We start from the raw sequence: 20,669 nt of genomic DNA on the forward strand, positions 1-20,669 counted from the left end.
ACAAAGTTAGACACTAGGCAAGTGATATAATTCACACGCAGAAAAAAAAAAAAAAAAAAGAAAGAAAGAAAAAAAAGAGAGAAATTTGAAATAGTTAAGTAGATGTCTATAGTGAAAACAGTGGGGGATAGACACATATTTTTAAATTAACTGATTTGGAATAAGGGCTCCTATTTCTGCTTCAGATGAAAGCACAGATCAATTTTTCAAGATTTGTTTGTTGTTTAGTAAAATGTTGGGCTCCATGTTGAAGGAGGTCCTCTGTCTTGGTTTAGTGTCTTTGCATGTATAATGAAGGTGTGAATTACATGGCTTAGCAATAAATTCTGTCTTTGGAGGTTAGAAATTCTAAAATTCCTAAAGCTTTAGATTCCATGGGGTAGTCTGAACAATCTCATTGCAACAATTTGCTCACCCTACTAGTTTGTTCGCCAAGTTTTATGTATAAATATTGACAAGGATAGGCGCCTGGGTGGCTCAGTCGGTTAGGTGTCTGACTTCGGCTCACGTCTTGATCTTGCAGGCTGTGAGTTCAAGCCCCGGGTTGAGCTCTGGGATCTGTGATGACAGCTCAGAGCCCGGAGTCTGCTTCGGATTCTGTGTGTCCCTCTCTCTGTGCTCCACCCCTGCTCTCACTCTCTCTCTATCAAAAAATAAATAAACATTTAAAACTTAAAAAAAAAATATTGACAAGGTGAAAACTTGTAAATTCTCACAATGTCACAATTATCGATGTCCAACCTAATGGGTGTAGGTAATTTTATTTCAATCTCTTTCTTCATGAGAAAGGAAATGAATTAAATTGTTAAGTATAAGATTCCTGAAGGCAAAAAACAAGTGAGTAGAAGCCCATGAAGGGACTTGCCAATAATCTTCCGTGGCTATGGTTCTTTGCCACATCTCTAGACACCGTCTTTATGGCAAAGGACCAGCTAGCATAATTGTTTTGAGGGCCATGGAGGTTCTTATGTCTCTTAGCATAAACGGAGAACTGTGGGTGCTTTTTTTTTTTCTTTTTTAATATCGTCTTTGTAGAAAAGGGCACTTGCTTGAAAACATTTAGGTGAATCGTAACTTCACACTGCACTTTTCTTTAAAGGTTAAACTTCCAACTTTCTGTTATTATTTACCATGGAATTAAAGTGACTGGTTTAGATCATCGAGATCAAAATGAGTTTTATACAGCACATGGTAAAAGCCCACAGAGAAGATAACTAAACACATACCCCGTAAATTAAACCTTAGTTCTACTAAAAAATAGTTTACATATAATGTTTTTAAGAATCAGAGCTGGATTAGAACTATATTATATCGTAACGGGTTGTTGCAGTTTTCCAAAGAAACAGAGCATATTTCAGTATTTTCAAAGGAAATCACGGTACCAAATAAAGAGTGAAATTGTTTAAATATTTTATTAATGTCTCATGATTTCAGACCTCTCCTGTTAAACAGAACTAAATGAAGAGATAACCCTCACTTTACACACACCCATGATGAATCTTTCAAGCATTTAATCTTAAAAAACAACAGCCAAACGAGCCTAAGAATGAAGTCCACCAGCTCATTGTTCGGGGGCCACCTTCAGGTTGGAAGAGGCACTGCAGGTGGCTGACGTGAGATTCCAAGCCGCCATGTTTCTGAAGCTTACATATTTTTATATTTCCTTTCAAAGTTTCCAATCATGGCAAATGCTTTTCAGCCTTGTAATAGAATCCATTGTTTTAATTTTAGGGATTTTAAACAGCAGATATGCCCCTCATACTGTGCTAATCAGAAGTAACAGGTATCATTTGGTGTTTTATACATCTATGAAAGTTCAGCACAGATAGGGACATATATTGGATGATGTATATTTCCTTAATGGGACATATAGTTCCTTAAATGGGAAATGCAATGACATAATTAATAGTAACTTCCTAGTAAGCCGCTGAAAATATTTTGGACATCAATACAATTTTAATGGAAGCATTTATGATCATTTCTATTTACAAAAATACAGCGGAAAAAAATGGCAGCTTTGTACTGAACAAAGAGGCGCAATAAAGTATTTAACATTCCCAATGAAATCGCTAGGTTAATTATTTTATTTCCTTTAACATTCAGGGACTTTGGCCTTTCCACATAAACTTTGGTTTGTGATATCCATAAAATAATTTGCTGTTTTTCAGTTGTTTTGTTTTTGATTTAATTAGGACTGCATTGAATCTATAGATCAGGTTAGGAAGAACAGACATATTGGCAATATTGGCTCTTCTCCATGGACATGGAATATCTCCCCATTCATTTACTTTTTTTAAAAAAATGTTATCAGAGTTTTGTAAGTTTTCCTTGCATAGATCTTGCATATATCTTGTTAGGTTTATTCTTAAGTATTTTTTCCCCCAGTGGTAAAATAAATGGTGTTATGTTTTTAATTTCAAAATCCACTTGTTGATTATTGGTATATAGGAAAGCAACTGACTTTTGTATATTAATCTCATATCCTGCAAACTTGCTATCATCAAATTTTAGCAAACCAGGAGTTTTTGGTGCGTGCTTTAGGATTTTCTACGTAGACACTCATGTCAACTGCAAACAATGCCAGTTTTATTTCCTTTTTTCCAAATATGTATAAGTACTATTTTCTTTTCTTGACTTTTGGCATTATTGGAATTTCCAATAAGATGTTGAAAAACAGTGGTGGGAGGGGCAGTCTTGCCTTGCATCTGATCTTAGTGGGAACGCTTTGAGTTTCTCATGAAGTACGATGTTAGCTGTAGATTTTCTTAAATATTCTTTATCAAATTGAGGAAGTTTGCCTTTATTCTTAGTTTACGGAGAATTTTTAAACAAAAATGGGTGTTGAATTTAACTGAATTGTTTTTCATTTATTGATATGATCCTGTGATTTATTGATGTGAGAGATTGGCTTCATGGAATTTTGAATGTTGAACCGGCTTTGTGCACCGGGGATACATCCTATTTGGTTGTGGCATATAATTCTTTTTAGAAATTGTTGGATTTGATTTGTTAATATTCTGTTGAGGATTTTTGCGTCCATATTCACGAGAGATATTGATCTGTAGTTTTCTTTCTTATACCCATTCTCCTTTGTGTAACCCATATATCACTGAATCTAGTGTAGATATAAAAAATGTGGAATTATAGAAATATAGACTCTGTTTGCCCATTTTTTCCCGTCTTACTAACATAAGCCGCCACTGTCCGTTTACTCTGTGAATGTGTTTCAAGTCTATCCAGCTTTTTCCATCATCAACACAACAGACACCTTATATCAAACTGCTATTTTTCAATTCCAAGAGTCACGCATGTTCTCTTGTCCTTTATGGTTTTTGTTGATGGTTTGTTTGTATTGTTCTTGGTTCTCCATAATGCTTTCAAAGTCATTCCTAAACAATATCAATTGGAAGAATTCACTCCTTACGAATAACTCATCTGTAGTTTATCTCTAGACACTATCCTTCAGTTCAATTATCCCTTCCTCAGATATGTTCCTTGTGAGTCAAAGGCAAATTCAAATCCTTTTATTAAATGCTTTCAGAGAACTATGTGCTTTTCTTTATAATACTCATCACAGTTGAACATTTATATTTACTCGTGCGGTTGTTTCTATAATGTCTGTTTATAGAACGTATGCATCATGAGGGCAAGGGTTTTCTTTCATCACAGCCCTAAAATTGAACTCAAGATATACTTAGACATCTGTCAATCTCTGTCAAAGAAAACCGAGGACAGTTAAAGTAATTGTGGGAGCTATCTGCCAGGCAGCCATTTTGTAGCTCGGACAAGAATATTTTATTGTCCTGATAGACACATAGGTCAAATTGTAAATGTTAGAATTGGGAAGCAGGGTGGACACAGACCGGCTTCAAAACAACAAAAACAACAACAACAAAACAAAAGAATGGCGTAGGTTACTTTATGCCTAATGGGAGACACAAGTGAAAGAAAATTTATTAAATAAAAACCTTGCACTGATTTTAAGGTAGAAGAGACATAAGCAAGTGTTGGTAAGGGGTAAAAGACAACCCTAGAGAAGTATAAGTCAACTGTGTGGATATACTAGAAACAGAGAGAATGCATTTTGGACCAGACGGCAGGGTATTTAAAAAGATTTTTTAAGTTTATTTATTTATTTTGAGAGAGACAGAGACATTGTGAGCAGGAAGAGAGAGAACCCCAGTCAGACTTCTTGCTGCCAGTACAGAGGATGTTAGGGTACTTAAAGCATGGAGAGGGAACTTTATTTCTCTAATATGAAGAAAACTGAACAAGCACTAAGTATTATGAGGTATTTGGTGTAGTTATTGAAGACTTTTCTGCATGACTATTGGAAAGATGTCTTCTGTCCCAATGAATTCCATCTATCGAGGAAATGAAATCCTGGAAATTGTGCTTTACCGAAACAAAAAAGAAAATGGGGTTCTCCCATTTGGATGTTCCACTGATGCGTGACAGTTTTAATTTTCCAAGCATGACCTTTCAGATAAAACGCACGGAGACATTAATATTTATGCAAAAATACTCATGCTTTTGCTACCATGGCACTATACCTTATAACCGGAGTCACAGACATATGTGTTCAAGCTAAAAGGATCTTAGCAGTAAGTCACCAGTTTCCTCATGTTTTCGGTTTAAGTAAATGAACTCACATAGCTAGTTAGGAGCAAAGCTGGAAAAATAACCTGATTCAGTATTTGATCAGACGTCAACTCAAAATGAATTCCTGGAATTTGGCTTTCCTTGTGTAATGCTAATGGTCTTCTTAAAGTAGCGCACCTCTGTTTTCTTTTTAAATTTGTATTCTTTTTCTTTGCTCACATCGGCATATACTGCTGTTTATGCACTGTATACATCCTTTCTTTCACCTGAAGTTATGTAGGTAATGTCATGCAGTGCAGTGGGTTTTTTTTCTTTTCTTTTTTTTTTTTTTTTTTTTTTTATGGGTTTATCATATAGATAGACCAGATAATAGAATCCTGCAAGTTAGAGATGGAAAAGACCTGCCAGGTCACCTAATCTCTTCAACAATGCGGCGTTTCTCCCCCTTCGATTATCGCTTTGAATATTTGACCAGCCTAATTTTAAAACGACTCCAGTAATGACATTACACACAGTCGCACCTAGCGTTCTCCAGAGCCTCCTAAATTCTCAGTTTCAAAAAGTTTCCCGAGAAGACGGTTTCATGCTCATTTCCTTTGTCATGAAATTTACCCGCAACCTCAACACTTATTTCAGTGAATCCGCCCAGTCACTCAAACTTTCCCTCACTCATAGACTTTTTCTTGCGTTAGTGACAACCTCACTTCAGCAACCTTTGAATCTCTGAGTGCCATAGAAGCACTTAAAAGCATTGAAGCTGTTAAGTTTTTGTTTGTTTGTTTGTTTGGGGAGAAAACTTAAGAGAGGTAATTAAAGCAAAATAATTACTGTATATTGGATGAATAAAAGTGCCATAAACTCTCTGAAATTTTGCCACTGACTGGACCATCATTGATAAATTAGCCTATGCATATTTATAAAGTGATAGAATAAAAAGCAGGTGAAATACCCCTGAGAAATTATAGACCCAAACACTCGCACACCGACAAACCCAGACACCCAGCCAACAGCTAAATTACTATTTGTGTTTTCAAAAAGAACCCAATGATTTATTATATCGGTTATTGTTATATCATATCTGTCAGTTAATTTTTATGCCCTGGCTCAGCGTTGCAGATTTGACTGGCACCTTCCTGTTTCTGTAGTTGAATCTGCTTATAATTGAGGAGCTGATAGAAGGGGAGGAGAGGAGAAAAGGAAGGGACAGAGAACTATTTTGCTCCAGTAACATGAGGGATTGATTGAAATCCAGCTCCTCTTTTGACTGTTTTCCTGATACTTGATACAGTTTTCATTTTGTGATGATGCGCTCAGCTGAAAGACTGGAACAGAGTACATGCATTCGCAGACAAGGGATGATATAATAAAACCTGGGCCGCGTTTGGTGCAGAAGGGGATTTGGATTCACGTGTTTGCTAGGAAATGTATGCACTGGTTCTAGGGGGACCCTCTCGGCTTCGAGTCAACACCCGCAAAGCACGTGCAAAGGCCAGGGGGCTCTCTTTGTGTTTGATTGAGCTTAGATGCACACACCATTAAATTTAGGGACAAATTAAATTGTGGGCTTCTAACCACAGTCGTCCCTCAAGGAGTTCATACTGAGGAGATACAGTGTTCACACACACACAAGAAAAGAGACACTGAAGAATCCTCTGCAGCGTGGTTGATATTTCCGAATACGCTTAAGAGAATAGTACCATTGCATATGTATATAATTTATCCGTATACTTACCTACCAGTTTAAAAAAAAATCAGTGGGATCCAATAAAGGACAAACCAGTTAATTATTTTCCACCGCTGACCAGTGCCTCCCTACTCTTCTACCCAGCCTCAGCTGCTGTCACTATTCTACCCTGCCCCTGGATGTTAGTGTGCCAGATTGTTGGGAGAGGTAATGCAGTATGGGCATGTACAACTCTGTACTTTCTTGCTGGGTGGCCAAGGATGTTAAGCGTCTGAGCACTCTTTATCTGGTGCATTACCCAAGGCCATATTTGCAGAGAGCAGACTTGAAGGAGTAATGCGATGTCTCTCCTGACCAGAAGCCAGGCTTGTTACTGCTGTTATAAAACAGGAGCCTCCCATAAAACTTCATGGGCTTCCCCACCCCCCAGCACAGCAACCTTCCGTATGTTCCGGCCACCACCGGGGATCACTCGCATACGGTTCCCTGTGCCGTGATAAATACAGTCCTGCCGGTGACCCCAGGAGTTCTAATGTCTGCCTGTCAGAATCTCCAAGCAGGTCACAGATAAACCTTATCCATTTGTAAGTAGGGCAAAATCAAACAGGAAATTGATAGCTGTTTATAAGATATTATTATATATAGATGTAAATATATAAATTATATTTATATAGAGAATGATTGAAATCTATATATAAATTATATGTAGATATATTAAATATACATAAATGATAATATAAATAAAAAATATAAATAAAAATTATAATGAAGATTATAGTATTAGAATAGATATGATAGAAGCTGTGATCTAATAGTAATAAAAATTATAAATTATTTTAACATGAAGGCTTAGGATTGATAAACTATAGTTATTAAAATAGAATATAATATATAGATATAGATATTATATATAAGCTTTTATATATATAATATAAATATTATAAATTATATTTATATAATATATTATTTATAAATATATTTATAAAATATAATATAAATATATATAATATATATTATATATATATATAAACAGCAGAGGATGCTGAAAGAGTCATGGCTTTGGGGAGAAGAGAGAGCAGAGCACAGTGAACTTGGCTGAGGATAAGAGGAAGGACACCCCATATAATGTGGTAATTAATGGTTTACCCAAACCCTGGGGGGAGGGGACCAGGAGGAAAAGCACTTCACTGTTCTACCTCTAAATGGAGCTGAGTAGGGAGGGGGGGAGTCAGAACAGGCCGTCAAGGCCGTGGCTTGATGTTGCTCACTTTCACTCCACGCACAAGGGACACTTTCATATCAGTGGGCAAGCCGTGGAACCCCTCCCCCCCACCACCGAGAGGCAATGTGCCCGTGGCTCCAGAGCTAAATAGCCCACAAAGCTAAAATAAATACGGTCAGCAATTTGGGCTTGCTTTTCAAAATATAGCGTTGAGTTAAACAAAACATCAGAACGTTGTTCAGTTGAACCCTAGAAGTGGTTGCACTAAAATGAAAACAAAAGTAAAATCTTACTGATGGGATTGGAGACATTTCTCCAGCACCTGAAATCAATTGGTGTATGGACCAGGTTCGTGGGAGGGAAGTGAGCTGAAGTGTCCTTGGATATCCTTCTAATAATGCATATAGATCTATCTCTTCGTGAGAAAACTGACAAACCCAAATTGAGGGACATTCTACAAAATAACTAATCCACATTGCCAAAAGTGTCAAGGGCACAAAAGACAAGGCGAGACTGAGTAGCTGTCACAGACGTGAGGAGACTCAGGATACACGACAACTAAACAAAATACAGTCTCTAGGGCTATAGTCTCCTACAGACTGGATCGTGGAACACAAAGGGAATTAGTGGAAACACGAATGAAATATGACTCAGAGTTTTGCTTTAGTTAATGGTGCAACACCAGGGTTAATTCTTACTTTCCGTGCACACTCCGCAATGACATGAGTTGTTAACTTAAGAGGAATTTGGGTACGCCGAGATAGGCCTGATTTTGCATCGCTATGTCTAGCATCTTCTCAAGATAATAATGAAACAGCAAGATTTTACAAGGGCCAAACAATTTTAAAATTAAAAAAAAAAAAGGAATTATAACAAACTTTTAAAAACAAACAAGGATAGCCATCATGTAGAACCAAGGGGATATGTTAGATAGGACATTGGATTCTACTACCCTGGAAGAGAGTGACAACAAAGAAATAACAGAACATAACCATGAGTGAGACCGATAGAACGGAGAAAAGGGAGGTCAGACATGACGGCGGGAGGAGAAGTTGAGCAGGAATGATCTGCAGCCCCAGAAGAAGGGAATAATACAAGGAGTAGACACAGTCTCTGAGGAATTAATAGATAGGAATTGTGAAAGACACATGAAAACTATCAGTTCACAGATTCAAAAAGCCTATGAACCCTGACACTGATTAAAAATAGGAGGGGGGCGCCTCGGTGGCTCAGTCCATGGAACACTGGACCTCAGCTCAGGTCATGATCTCGCACCTCCTGAGTTCAAGCCCCACGTCAGATCTGTGCTGACAGCTGGGGCCTGGAGCCTGCTTTGGATTCTGTGTCTCCCTCTCTCTCTGCCCTTCCCCTGATCATGTTCTGTCTCTCTGTCTCTGTCTCTCTCTCTCTCTTTCAAAAAATAAACATAAAAAACAAACTAAAAAAAATAAAGAAGAGGAAATTTATATTGAGACACAAATAGGAAAAAACTGTAGGGGCGAAGGAGGGAGACAGAGAATATTGAAAGCAGCTAATGCAAAAAGAGATGACCTTCAAGGAAGCTCGTAAGCTTACAGCTCGCTGTGGGACACAAACAGTGGAAATGGGAGGACAGTGGGTGTGAAAGAGACGAATTAACTACCATCTCCCAACTCTGTACCCAGCAAAGTATCTTGTAAGAATGGATGAAAACTTGGTTTGGACAAAGGAGCAATGGGAGACTTGAGCTCCGTACGAACAGGAGAACAACAGTGTTTTCCCGAAGTAGAAAGGAAAAGGATGTGAGATTAAATTTTATTTATTTTTTTAAATTTTTTACATGTTCATTATTTATTGGAGAGAGAGAGGAGAGAGAGAGAGAGAGCATGCACAAGCAGGAGAGGAGCAGAGAGCGGGGGGAAGAGAGAATCCCAGGCAGGCTCCAAGCTGTCAGCACAGAGCTCGTTGTGGGCGGCAAACCCGGGGAACCCTGAGATCACGACCTGAGCCGAGATCACCAGTCCGATGCTTAACGACGGAGGCAGCAGGCACCCCAGGAGATTACATTTTAGAGCTGTCCGTAAAAGTGGAGTGGACTGAAAATGAAAATGTGTTTTTGTAAGTCTGACTGAATATGAACTGCCAAAAATAACCACAGCGCTTTATGCATTTTGAAAAGTTATAAAGAATGAAATATAGAACAACAATCAAAACATGTAGAGCCAAGACCCAATGTAATTAGTGTGGTAAGCTCTCACAATTTCTGTGATAAGGGTAAAAGTAAAAATTTAGCTTATGATACATGTAGGAAGCATATTTTTTATCTCTGGTAATAAAATAGTAAAGAGAGTGTGTGTGTGTGTGTGTGTGTGGGTGTGTGTGTCTGTGCATGTGTGTGCACGCGCGCAGAGAAAATTAGAAAGTGGTAATGAGAAAAGAGTCATCAAGTAGAAGCTGGCACACATAATCCATATGTATGTTTCATGCCGATATATATGGATGAAATGCTGCAATTTTGGGGTGAATACATTCAGACTGGATAAAATAAAACGGAAGCACGTGTTTGTTTATAAAGAACATAAAAAAAAACATAAAGGAGTAGAAATGTCAAAAAACAAAATGATGAAAAATTAGTATCATAGAAACACTAATAAAGAAAATCTGAAGGAGCGCCTGGTGGCTCCGTTGGCTAAGCCTCGGACTTTGGCTCAGGTCATGATCTCAGGGTTTGTGAGTTCGCACCCCTGAGTCGGGCTCTGTGCTGACAGCTCAGAGCCTGGAGCTGGGGTCATATTCTGTGTCTCCCTCTCTCTCTTCCCCTCCCCTGCTCGCTCGCCTCTCTCTCTCTTCCAAAATAAATAAACATTAAAACAATTAAAAAATAAAAACTGAGGAAGTTATATAAACATCAGTAAAATTAATGTGTAAATAATTACCAGAGTAATAAGAGAGGCATCGTATACTTTAAAAAACAAATTCACAAGAGAACAGTATAGTTCTCAGTTTACATACACCTAAAAAAAAAGACATTTGAATATATAAAATAAAATGAGCAGCGCTAAATAAGCAATAATATTGGGTGAATTTACACACCCCCTGATTGAACACACCAGGAAAAACAGTTCAAATTTAATAAAGGTACAGACACTGCCCCAGTCTCATAACCACTTAGCCATATGTGGCTATTTAAATTCAATGTATTAAATCTAAACTTCAGTTTCTAAGTATACTAGTCACATTTTAAACTCCGTTAATACATGTACAAGAGACTATCACACGACACTTTAGGAGACACAAATGTTTACATTATCCCCAAAAGACTATTGGACAGTGCTGAAAAAGTGTATTGAAATAAGAGTTTCAAAAAGTTTGGCATAATGTCTATTTTTTTAGTGTTCATTATTTATTTTGAGAGAGAGCATGAGGGAGAGGGCAGAGAGAGAGGGAGAGAGAATCCCAAGCAGGCTCCTCACTGTCAGTGGGGAGCCCGACGTGGGGCTTGAACTCACAACCATCAGATCACGACCTGAGCCGAAATCAGAGCCGCTGGCTAACCGACTGAGCCACCCAGGCGCCCCTGACATAATGCTTATATAATGAAAACTATACCCAGGTCACAAAGAGTCCACCTTCTTTGCAAGAATATACTTTCTATTTTCAGAAATTGGTGGCAGGATACCCACCAAGCACATCTATCAATTCGTATTTAAATATCAAAGAAATATTTCCATTAACGACAACAGCAATAATCCAGAAATAACATCAAACAGCAACCACGAACTCCATCTTCTTTGAAAGTAATTGTGTGTGTTTTTACTTAAAAAAAATAAATAAAGTCTAAATACAAATTAGACTGCTTCAGATTCTGTGTCCCTCTCTCTCTCTGCCTATATCCCCACTCCACTCTGTCTCTCTCTCTCTCTTTCTCAAACGTCTGTCTCTCTCTCCTTTCTCAAAATAAATAAAAATTAACAAAGTTTTTTAAATAAATAAATACAAATTAGAAAGCATTTTATTTATTTTTTTTTTCAACGTTATTATTTTTGGGACAGAGAGAGACAGAGCATGAAACGGGGGAGGGGCAGAGAGGAGAGGGAGACACAGAATCGGAAACAGGCTCAGGCTCTGAGCCGTCAGCACAGAGCCGATGCGGGGCTCGAACTCACGGACCGCGAGATCGTGACCTGGCTGAAGTCGGACGCTTAACCGACTGCGCCACCCAGGCGCCCCTTTTATTTTTATTTTTATTTTTTTTTTAGAAAGCATTTTAACTTCAATGTCAGTATAAATGCCTGGATCACTGGGAGGAGATGAAACCCAGTTAAGGCTTGGAGGTGTAACTGGGGTATCATTGCATAAATTAAGAAAAGATTGAAAAATTAATAGATTAAGCATCCAGTTAAAAAGTTATCAACATTGGGGCACCTGGGTGGCTCAGTCGGTTAAGCGGCTGACTTCAGCTCAGGTCGTGATCTTAGAGTTCGTGGGTTTGAGCCCACATCGGGGTTCTGTGCTGACAGCTCAGAGCCTGGAGCCTGTTTCAGATTCTGTGTCTCCCTCTCTCTCTGCCCCTCCCCGGCTTTCACTCTGTCTCTCTCCTCTCTCCTCAAAAATCAATAAATGTTAAAAGTTATCAAATTATGTGACTATAAACCTATGAAAAGAAAGCAATTCCATAGTTGAACATATCAAAAGATTAAAGAATGTTCTTTGAAAAGCTGAACATTGGTAAATTCCTGGAAAAGACATAAAAGGAAACAAGAGAAAAAGCACAAAATAACTTAGGTGACAAAATGTGAGCCCTCTCCACAAACATCGCCAACAGTACAAGGACAGAAAGAATATAAGAACAGATCGATGGCAAAAATAAGTAAGTAAGTAAGTAAATAAATAAATAAATAAATAAGGTAAACTGGAATTTATTTGAAAACTACATAACTCACAAAAATAAGTGAAGTAGGAAACAGAATAGTTCATATGAGTACTTAAGGAAATAAAACCGTCATTAATACTAACTTTCTCATATCCAAATAGTTTCCTTGGGGAACTCTACAAGGGAAAAGAAAGAAATAGCTAAGAACTATTCCAGTTCTTTCAGAAGCCAAAAAATGAGCCTTAATTTTTAAAAAGGTCATAATACCGATTGTTCTAAAACTTAATAAGAACATCAGGTTTAAAGAAAACTAAAGGCCAAACTCATTCAAACTCATAGGACTGGAAGAAAGGAGAGAAAATATCAACAAACTAATGCCAGAAATATATAACTAGAATAATACATCATGGCAAGGTTGCTTTTTTTTTTTTTTCTAAAAATTTAAGGGTGGTTTAGCTTTCAAATATTCTATCGATTGAATTTTTCTCATGAGTAAAATAAAGAAGAAATGTCATATGTTTATCTTAATATATGAAGAATTAAGTTGAAAATTTGCACATAATCTGATGGAATATTTTCACGAACAGGAAATACTGAAGTTTCCTAATTCCATGGAAAGAATTTAAAGACAATAACGCAAACATAATACTTAATAATGAAATGCTGCTTGTGTGCCTTTAAGGTAATTAATATGACAATATAACATTGCTACCAATTTTGTCTGGTTAGTGCAGCAAGGTGGGTAAAAATATAGAGGTATGAGACTTGAAAAAGAATAACAAAATCGTGATTATTCATGGATGATATAATTTTGTAACTTAAATATGAAAAGTACATGTTTCTCAAAAAAAGCAACTACAGAAAATTGGCTGTAATTAATAAGCGATTTTAGCGAGGTTATCAGAAATATGGTTAATATCTAAAATGCACTTGTGTTTCTAAATGGCAACACTAGAGGGAAATGCAAAATTTCAAGAGACACATTTCTACTATCAACCAAAAAGGTAAAAGGCTAGGAATAGACCTAATGAAAGATGTGGAATATTTCGACTCAGAAAAAGTTATTAATCACTACTGACAGCAATTACTGTAACCTAAGTAAGTGAAGAGATATGCCATATACATGGGATAAAGATGACTTTTTAAAGGACATCAATTCTGCTTAATATAGTATAATAAATTAAACAAAATCCCAATTGGTATTTTGATAAGCCATGACAAGCTACTTGTAAAATGCATATGAATTTCAAAAGAAAGAGTAGGCAAGAGAATCTTGAAGATTAAAGTAGAAGAACTTTCTCTGCGGGATATGAAGATTATTAGAATGTTATGATAAATAAGGGAGGATAAGAAGATAGGCGGTGAAACCAATAGAAGAAAAGGAAGATTCAGACCATAACCTGACATACTGATTTATGATGAGTATGCCGTACAAAAAGGTACCATGAAGAACACACTTTTCAGTATGTGGCATTGGAGGAAGAATTGATTACTCACATGGATAAATTAAACAAGAAGTTATCTCTCCCTTACGCCATATGAAAATATCTCTTCCAGTGGATTGCAGTTCCAACCCACAAGGAATGATTATTTCTGATGTCCGGGCACATGAAATTTGTTAAACGGGACAGAAAAAAACGACAAAAAACTAATCTAAAGGAAAAGATAGATAAACTTCGCTACCTTACAGTTAAGAATTTGTGTTTATGGAAAGACACCATTAGAAAGACGGAAATTCAAATAACGGGGCAAAAGAAGATTTCAGAACATAAAACGGACAAGCAGCCCATATTCAGAATATAAAAATAAAACCTGAATACCAATCAGAAGACAGACAACCCGATACAAAATTAGACAAGCAATTTCAACAGGCATTTCACAAAAGAGGAAATCTAGTTGGTCAACACGAATACAAAAAAGTGTTCAACCGCAATAGCCCTTAGGGAAATTCAAATTAAAACCGCATGAAAGACTGCCACGCCTCTATCAGAATGTCTAGAAGCTTATAAAGTGTGACAACATTTGATAAGAATGGAGGGAAATTGAAATTCTCATTCTCATACACTGCCGGGTAGGACTACAATTAGAGCAATCATTTGAGAATACTGTTTGACATTACCCTCAAAGTTGAACATAAGCTCATCCTATGAGTTAATAATTATACTCTTAAGTATGTACCTAAATAAAAATGCATGCGTATGAATAAAAGTCACACAAAGGAAACATTATTTGAAATAGAAAAAAAGAAAGATAATACAAAGTCTAGCACAGTGGAATGGATAATTAATATTGGGAGTCGTAAAATGGGAAACCGTACATGGAATGTTGCAGGTTCATTAAGGCACAAATGGAAACTTGAATCAATCTCACAAACGTAACAAAGTCTGATAGAAGAATAAATACTACATCATCGTATACTGTATTATTCCATTTACATAAAGTAAAAAAACAAGACCCAAGTGTCTGAAGATGCAGACTTCGGTGGTAAAATCACAAAGACAAGCAACGATGTGCATACAACATCAAAGGCAGGATGGTGATGATCTCCAGGGACATGGAGGGGTGGTGACTTGGAAAGGTCTAGGTTTGGGGATTCTAAGGTCTCGAGGATATTCTGTTTCTTCATCTGGAAAATGACAACACAGGTGCTCACTACACAATTCATCAAACTCTACCTTTCTTTTATGGACTTTTACAGAAATGAGAAGGAATGTGATATTAATGACTAAAGAGATAATTATATTCTGTGGGCTGCTCATAAAATTTTAACTCCATTTACTCATGACATCTACATGATCCCAGGGACATGATTTGGGGGAGGACATGACTGGGTGCCCAGGCTTCTTTAGTTTTGGTATAAGGTAAGTGGAGAGATGGATTCTGGAAGAATGACCATCCTCTACTAAAGTTCCTTATGAGGGAATGAGGCATTGGCTATGGAAATTAGGTCTCCCAACTCAGCTATTTTAGCTCCATAGCATGGTCTGGGAAATAGGGCTAGATATGATTAAGGACCAATCACTAATTACCAACATCGAGCCTTTGTTTAGATGGGAGCCCAGCAGTCAGCAGTTAGCATTGGCCTGCGTGCTCAAGGTTCTGGAGAATGGTGTTTGCTAGCAGGCCCACGTGGCAGGTGTTGAATCAATGCTCCTGCTACCCATTCGATCCTTTCTGTCTCCTCCTGTCCCTGAACCGAACTCTTGGACTGAGTTCATCTCTTGGGTCCCCAGGCTGGTTGGGTGTGTGTTTCATTAGGAAACAGACAAGGGTTGCCTGCTCAAAGGGCAGGGAAAGCTTGCGCAATAATTGGTGGGTCAAGAAGCTATGATCCCGTTTGTACTTTGTGTGGTGAATTCCTCAGTTACATCTGATTCTCTGTTATTTAGCAATCAGATTCAATCAAAGTACCCACATCTCTGGCACTTTTGCATGCTATCCTCGTTCCTGAACCTTTGCTTTCAGACGGTGGTTTTCCAACTCCCTACATGGATGGGGGTTTTGGTCTTTGTGTCTCTGATATAAACCTCAGGGCTAATATGCCCAACTCAGCAGTACAGGAAGCAAATTTGCCTTGCACATCTTTTCCAGCTTGCAGTCTGATCTACCAATCTCTTGATAAGCCCCGCTTTGCCAAGTGATCGCTAACCCAGGCCAAAATCCAATGGAAGAATGTCTTCTACATAGTGCATATTCAATATCTATATCTACATTTATAGATGTAAATATATACATATAATAATAGCCAAAATAATAAATCTATATATGTCTTATTTATCATAAATTAATACACCAAGTGTATGTGTGAGTATGTATCATATTTCTTAATATTCAAGATTAAATTTCTTACACTAATTTATTATTAATCAAGGATCATACATGGAAGTGGTTAGGGCTTGTAACTTTAAGTGTAATATGAACTGAATTCCACAAAGATATGTAAAGGTCGTAATAATTTACTCTGGGTGAATAGAACAATTCGACAAGGCTGTGTGCTGTTCAGTAACCAATGGCACAGATTCCTTATTTGTGCCCTACTGAGTCCTAAATCTATGAGCTCATAGGAACCTATAGAGATCACAACAGACCCTTCCAGAATCTTGGACGAATCAAGGTCACGTTGTCTTTACTCGGGAGGAATGGGAAAATGTGAACATACATGTGCACGCATGAAGCCCCAGCTAAAGCTCAAAGAAATCACACTCAATAGTCCCCCAGGTGCTCCCAAGAGAAGACTCCTTGCAAATACTCCTAGAAATCCCCCCTTCAAATACTCCTAGAAATCCCCTCTAATAGCTCAACTTGGCACTTCAAAAAATGAAACAACTTTAAACACTTTTTTCCCCTTGCCTGTTCATGTAAGTTTCTTTGAAATTATAAAACGTGAATCTGATGCACTGATGGGGAAATCCAATTCTCTTCTTATCTATGAAAATAACTGATTCAACAACAGAATTAAAAGTATATTCACAGACTCCTTAGCAACTGGCGGAGAGAGGTAACAATATATATTTTTTCTCTCCTTGAATTTGTATACCAGATTTCAACTTCTCATATATTGCCCTTCATCACAGTAAACAAGTATACTTATTTTGCACAAATTCCTTCCCCATTGTCATTCTAAGTCTACTTGGAAAAACACAAGACACAGATTTTTTTTTCAAACTCTAAGATATTCCAAGTGAATAGAAATTAAATATGAAGCGACTTAAATAGCGTGTGTTTATTTATATGTGGCTTGCCTTATTCCAACTGCTTACACACATTCATGTGGTTCATGATTAAAAGGAAATTGAGCAAATTTGGGCAAGAAAAAATAAAGTTATGATAGCAAGTTGAAGCCAGGGAAAGATTAGACATAAAGTGTTAGGTGTGGGCTTGCTAGACGTGGGCTGGAATCTTGGCTCTCGCTTCCCAAAGATCAAAGCCAAAAGAAAAACATAAATACATGATTCATAGTGTCCCACGGGGGGAAAACAAACAGGTTGCTTTGGAGAAGAAAAGCCATTGCTGATAATTTCATTAATGCAAGCAATTTCCCCTATGGCCTTTCTTCCGGAAAAGAAAATATAGATGTGGCCATGAGTGCCAATGTGGTTGCACGTATACATGTCATGTAGTAAAAATCTACAAAATTATTTGTCAGGAAACAATCTGAGTGGGAATGTAAAATGGTGCGGCACATGTGAAAATGGTATGGTAATTCCTCGAAAAAGTAAACATAGAATTGCCATATGAGCCAGCAATTGCGCGTCAAGAGATATATCATAAAAAGTTTAAGCAGGGACTCAAAAAGATATTTGTATACTCATGTTCATACGCATTCTTCACAACAGCTAAAATATGGAAGAAGCTCAAGTATCCATCAGGAGACGAATGGATAAGCAGGAGTGATACGTGCTTACCATGAAATATTATTCAGCCTTAAAAAGCGAAGAGATTTCAACCCATGTTACAACGTGGATGAGCCTTGAGGACATTATGCTAACTGAAATAGAGCAGGTACGAGAGAACAAACAGTGGATAATGCCACTTACATAAAGTATGTAGAGTAGTCAGATTCATAGAGACAGAAGATAGAATGGTGGTCGTCAGGGGCGGTGGACAGAGGAGGATGAGCTAGAATTTATTGGCTGCAGACTCTCAGATGAAAAAAGTTCTGGAGATAATGCTGATGATGGAACATCGCCACTTAATCATCCACTTAAAAATGGTTAGGCGATGAAGTTTACGTTATGCGTATTTTACAAGAGAAGCAATATGAGAGGGTATCTCACATAACATCTGTAAATTAAAACTGATAGCATAACATTCAAAATGCACTCACTAGAAGCATTTCATAAAGGCCATATAATGTGATCTAGTTAGGTAGCTATCTGATGGTCTGATTTAGTAAAATGGAACAATTTAGAGATATTAGAGTAATGGTGTCCAAAACCGTGCATGAATGTGTGTGTGTGTGTGTGTGCGTGTGTGTGTGTGTGTGTGTGTGTTCATTGCCTGTTGAAGTAGTTTAATAGAGAAAGTTGTGTGCTCTCTCTTTGCCGGTTCCAAAGGCACTTCAGAAGAGTCCTAGGTTTCAAAACATACAGTTTGAAAGGTGCTACTCTGGAAAAACTGAAAAATCGGTTTATCTTTCTGGATATCATGGTTGAGTACAAGGCTTATTCTGCCTTGACTGGGGGCAGAGGGAGCTCTTTCTCTCTCCAAACAACTCAAATCTTGGAAGAATTGATATACGTGGTGGCATCTTCAAAATGGTGGCAGTGTCTATTAAGTATCTAAATAACTGTCCTATCAACAAAACAAAACAAAACAAAATGAAGCCTTTCATTATGTAAGCACTCATGTTCCCAAAATAGAGGAAAACCGGGATCATGTTTCTAAGGGCTACTCTATAACTTAGCTACTACTACCTTCTACACGTGTTTTGCTAAATCCCATGTGCTATGCGAGTTGTCCTGGATGTTAGATAAGCAATCTCTTCCCGCTACAGCAGGTACTCATCACTCATCATAACACCTATGGCTCTGTGGTTGTGGAGCACTACATTTCCTCTGCCCCTTTTTCTTGGGAACCTGTGGCATTCACCATGTACTTGGCCCAGATTCCCTGACATGACGAGAATATTGCACGGTGCTGGCCAACACTTCAGTGGAAACTCCTGGTGATTAAATTCCGAAATTCCAAAATAAATTTTAGGTAGCTCCCCGTTAGATTATTTCTAGGAACAGCTCCCAACCGACCCCTCAAGTATATGCACGGGATTCACATAGCCAGCAGTGGTAGTGGAAAATGGATCCCAGTTTTGCATTTGTACCCAGAGCCTATTTGTACTATAGGCCATGCGAGGGAAATATTTTTGATCTATTAACTATGATCCAGTTGTTAGAAGTACTAGTTCCCATCCACTTGGTCCCAGACTTATGGAACGTAAATAAGCAAAATGGAGAGCTTTTCTATGGTTGACAGGGGTCAGTGAAAGCTTGGGAATATATCATATACTTTCTGAAAATTCTCGGAAAAATTGTGAGCCATTGAGACCCTAACAGTGTATGTTTCCTTTATACAATCTTATCATCACATGAGCTGTCTCCTTTAATGCAAAAGCCTTCCTCTTATGAAAGCCTTGCCTCAGATATTTAACTATGGGGTTACTCCCCTAGCTGTTTATCCAGGGTGTGGTGTTTTATTTGTGCAACCTAGAAGAGGGATCTGGAATGAGAAGTAGGTCTGGATACTGGATAATGGTATTATTTCACATAAACAACATCAATACTGATTAGTCATAGTCGCCTATCACCAATATCAACATTTTTGTTGGTATAAATGATCTTTACTTATTGGTGCATCAAATTGCCTGAGACTGCCACTCCCTATCCACTAAAAGCTTTGGTTACAAGTATTGCCCCAAAGTAAAACTGGCTTGCCATATTACCAACAATCCCTGGGATGCAAGCTGTGTGGCTAAAATACTTTGCCAAATTTTATTATAGCAAAGTAATATATATTTTGGGTTACCACATGAGCTGCTAGATTCTCCCACCTTCCACTGATAAAATTCTAATATTGGAGTTGCAGGTCTGTGAAGAGGAGAGACAAGGTAAATCTTCCCTAAGTTTCTAAGTTGCCAGGTGAGGTTTGCACCAGATGTCTACTGTCCTTGAAACACTGCCTTGAAACACTAGGCAATAACTGGTCAGAACTCTTGATCGTTAGAGTTCCAAGGGAGGTGATGCTGACCAAGTTTTCTGCCTGAACCGTGAGCCCCTCTAAGAGTAAGTTACACCCAATGTGAGTCCTTCAATGAGTCAGTCAAGTTCTCTGGTCGATACTACCAATGCTCTCACATGCAAGCATTGTTTTTCCATTCTTCCTAGTGTTTTTCCAAGGAACGGTGGTTACAAAGAGGTGGAACAAAGTCTGTGTCATTGTTCCTGGTTGGCATAAGGAGCTCAATTAGTGGGGGAGTAAGATCAGAAAGAGGAGGGAGCTTTTCTGAATCAGCCCAATCTCTTCTTCCCTTCAGCATGTGGGTAATTGAGGGCAACATTTGGCCACTTAGACTTATGTGTGTCTTAGTGTGAATTTATCTCCATGAACAAAGAGAAGCTTGTCCTCTCTCATACCCATTCAGTGTCCCAGGGGTTGCTTTCTATCATCTATCTTTACTTGAAGGATCTGACCACTTCTCATTCTTCCTACCATACTGGATTATAGTTACCAACCTTGTATTCATGGGCTTGGTGGCAGATGGAGCTTTGCTACCTGGTTCCTGTGCTTCCACTGAAGTTCTTATTTCCCTACTT

The sequence above is a fragment of the Lynx canadensis genome, chromosome A1 (genome assembly GCF_007474595.2).
Source record: "Lynx canadensis isolate LIC74 chromosome A1, mLynCan4.pri.v2, whole genome shotgun sequence".
Taxonomy (NCBI): Eukaryota; Metazoa; Chordata; class Mammalia; order Carnivora; family Felidae; genus Lynx; species Lynx canadensis.